This window comes from Empidonax traillii, unplaced genomic scaffold, assembly GCF_003031625.1.
Source record: "Empidonax traillii isolate 1590-97213 ecotype Southwest subspecies unplaced genomic scaffold, ASM303162v1 scaffold2161:size41822, whole genome shotgun sequence".
Taxonomy (NCBI): Eukaryota; Metazoa; Chordata; class Aves; order Passeriformes; family Tyrannidae; genus Empidonax; species Empidonax traillii.
Window position 1 is genome coordinate 21,019 of NW_020957354.1, and position 4,055 is coordinate 25,073.

Consider the following 4,055-nt stretch of genomic DNA (forward strand, 5'->3'; position numbering starts at 1 on the left):
ATTGGGAAGGAATTGTTGGCTGTGAGGGTGGGGAGGGGCTGTCCCAGGTTACCCAGAGCAGCTGTGGCTGCCCCATCCCTGGAAGTGTCCAAGGCCAGGTTGGACGGGGTTTGGAGCAACCTGGGCTGGTGGAAGGTGTGTGGGGAGAAACCAAGATGAACTTTAAGGTCCCTTCCCACCCAAACCATTCTGGGATGATTCTGTGACAACTGGGGGGGCGGGGGGGGGTTGTTGGGGGCAGGGAGTTCCCCCCTCTGTGTTCAGTGATTCCCATCTTTAGGGGTTGATCTGCAGACAATGGTCTCTAGAACAGAACAAATATTCTAGCTTGGATATTGCCCCTTCTGCCTTCGCTCACTTGACCTGGAATGAGCTGCTGTTGCAGAGTTATTCCCAGGGGATTTGGGCTGATGGAGCTGTGGTTGCAGTAATGCTCTGCTGTAGTTCTGTTGCTCTGCTTCTCCCTATAGAAAACACCTTAATGGGCTGTTGCACCTCTGCTGTGCTTTAATCCAGTGTTCTGTGATTCCCTGGGCACAGCCAAGGGATTGGATTGGGCATTCTGGAGGGATATGTTTATTCTGTAGATCACAGAATCCCAGGCTGGTTTGGGTTGGAAGGGATGTTAAAGCCTATCCAGTCCCACCCCCTGCAGGCAAGGACACCTTCCACTGTCCCAGGGTGCTCCAAGCCCTGTCCAACCTGGCCTTGGACACTTCCAGGGATCCAGGGGCAGCCACAGCTTCAATGGTCAGAGACCAAATGGTTTAGAGGCAGCACAAACACTTTGGAATGAGTCCTGCTGGGAAATGGGGAAAGCACCTGCAGGGATGGGCTTGGAAGCAGCAAGTAAGTGCCTTCCCTTTTCTCTTGTGCTCAGGGGAGTTGGTTCTTCTGCATGGTCATGTTTGGTAAAGAACTGGAGTTGTGCTGAACAACCTCTCTAGTTTGTAGACTCATTTTCTCTGTTAATGGGAGACACAAGTCTCTTTAAAAGCTGCTAATTGCTCAGGTTAAAAAAAACCCAAAGGCCACTTGGTGTCAGGAGTGGAATTAAGGCTCTCAGAAGGAAGCGTGAGCTAGTTCTGCTGAAAATGGAGCAGATCAGAGACACAACATCCACAAACCAGGTTTGCCAAAGCACTTAAAATAACAACCGGCAGCTTCCCTGGGTGTTGTTGGACTTGACGTAGAAATTTCCCAAAAGGACTGAGAGAGCACAGAGAGGCAAAAAGGGCAGTGTGGGGAGTGCAGTTCCTGAGGGGATTTTGAAAGCCCACGTACAGGACTTCTCAGGGGCTTCAGAGATGGACGTGGTGGCCAGGAGTGTGTCAGTGTTGGAACTGGAGCAAGGACGTACCTAAGGAGCCACTTGGGCAGGTTGGGGTACAGGTGGACTCCTCTGTTGGTGAAGGTTTCCCAGAGAAGTCACCAGAGATGTGGTGTTGGTCATTCATGGGTTTTCTCCATCTTGTGCAAACAGAAGAAGCTCAGACAGGAGGGTTTGTACCCTTCTGTCTCAAGTTATGGAAACCCCACTACTTTTAGGAGTTTAGTGGGGTGTTTCAGCTTACTGCATTAAATATTCTTAGAGTGAGAGGGCAGATGTCTCACAGCCAGTTTGTGCAGCTCAGACCTGGATTGGCTGTGTCTGTCCCTGGAGGAGAAGCTTCTCTCCCTCAAACCTGATGCCAAAAATGGCGTGGAGCTGTGTCAGGGTGTTTGGGATGGATGTCAGGAGAAGCTTCTTCCCCCAGAGGGTGGTGGGCACTGCCCAGGCTCCCCAGGGCAGTGGGCACGGCCCCAAGGCTGCCAGAGCTCCAGGAGCGTTTGGACAACGCTCTGAGGGACAGGGGGGGATTGTTGGGGTGTCCTGGGCCAGGGATTGGACTTTGATGGTCCTTGTGGGTCCCTTCCAGCTCAGGTTATTCTAGGATTCTATGACTCTCTGTAACAATCCTGGAGTTAACAGCTCTCTGAGCAGCTCCTGGCAGGGGGAAGGCGAGTCTGGAGTGGGAGGATTCCCAGGGCTGTGCTGATGCTGCTGGATCTGTGTAAGTACTGAGGGATCGGGATGGATGCAGACACATCTCCACGAAATGGAGCTGTGTGGAGGGGATAACAGAAGTTGCCAGAGTCTTCCTCTGCAGCAGCCAGACAGAAGGGAAGGGCTGGTGGGAGCTCACAGGGCTCTGGAGGTAAAGCAGAAGGAGAGAAGGTAAAACAGGAGGGAGGAAACTTGTTGGAAGACGTTGGGTTTAGCTGGCAGGTGAGAGGAGTGGAGAGAAGTGAAACAGCTCCTGGTGGCTGTTACCCCTTTCAAAATATCAAAAGTTGAAAGTCTCTTTCCATAGAGGAGTCACCAGCTGAAGGGCAAAGCCTGGAAGCGTAAGCCCAGCCCATGTGGCTCGTCTTTGCCCTATGGAGCAGCAGGAGTTAATGTTTCCCAGGATCTGGGAAATGAAAACAGGGTGGGTGGATTGAAGTGGGGGGGGGGGGGTTTTCTAGCCCAGACATTGATGGCTCTTGCAATTAAAAACAATCCCAAGCCAACTGGTTGAATTAATCCCAAAGGCAGTGATTGGGAAAGACAATTATGTGAAAACGGAGCACAGGAGCCGTGGAATGGGAGCATCTGGGGCATTTGGGGTCGTGGATGAGCTGGGAGTGGGGCTTCATGTTGTTCTAGTAAATGTGTCCTGTGCCAGCACTTCCAGGAGGGTTCCTAAAGCTCTGGCTGTGGAAGGGCCCTGTAAATCCATGGCCCAGCTGGGACAAAGGATTTGGAGGCAGGAGATCCGGGGTGGGGGGACAGTCCATGGCAGCAGGGACCTGCTGCTGGAGACGTTTTGGGGAGGGAAGCTTGAGGAGGTGATGGAGATCCCTGTGCTCTCAGGGTGCCCAGGCTGCCGAGGTGGCTGTGGCTCTGTCAGGCAGAACCAGGTGACGCTGCTGAGTGTGAACAGCAAAACTGGGGCGGTGGGACGGGGTGGGCTTTAAGGTCCCTTCCAGCCCAAACCGCACGGGGATTCTGTGGAAAAACCCTGTGAAACAGAAACCGAAGATCCAAGGGAAAACGTCGGGAGAAAGGACAATGATTTTATATTTTCTTAACTTTGAGTAACTCGGGGAGAAGGAGGGATGCAGCCGTGCCGGAGCGGGGCTGTGCTGGGGCTCGAGTGCCCGGGAGGGGCGGGCTGAAGGGGGTTGTCCGGCACCGGGGGAGCTGCGGCCGCTCCAGCGCCTCGCGGTCCCGGTCCCTGCTGTGCCGAGCGGTCTTGGTTGACCTGCTCTGTCCAGGTCCCCTATCGCCTCCCTCGGTTTCGGCGGCGTTTTTCCGGCAGCTCCGCCCCGACCTCGCGGTGAGAATGGCCGATGTTTGAGCCGCGGGGATGGGAGGGCGGCGGGGCCGGGAACCCTCGGAGCTCTCCCGGGGCTGCCAGAACCCCCCCAGGGCTGCTCGAACCGCCGCGATGCTCGAAGCTGCCCAGGATGCTCGAACGCCTTGGGATGTTCGCCACCTCCCCCACCGCGATGTTCGGAACCTCCTGGGATGCCGGAGTCCCCCCGGGATGCTCGGGGAGCCCCCCGGGGCGTTCGGAGCCGCCGGGATGCTCCCAACGCCCCCCCTCCCATCAGTGCTTGGAGCCCTCCCGGGTGTGCTCAGAGCCTCCCGGGATGGTCGGAGCTCCCCCGGGCTGCTCGAACAGCCGCGATGCTCAGAACATTCCAGCGGTGCTCGGAGCTGCCCGGGGATGCTCAGACCCACCGTGCTGCTCGGAACCGCCCTCCCGCTTCCCCGGGATGCTCTGACCCCCCCCCGCGCTGCTCGGAGCACCCCGGGGATGCTCGGAGGGGCTTCTCCGGGACGTTCGACCCCGGCCATATTGGGAGCCCCCGGGCTGCTCCACCTCCCCGCGATGCTCGGAGCCCCCTGGGGATGCTCAGAGCCCGCGGGGGCTGCTCGGATACCCCGGGATGTCCAGAGCCCCCCCTCCCCTCGGAATGCTCGACCTCCCCTCTCTCTCCTCCTCGATACTCGGAGCCCCCCAGAT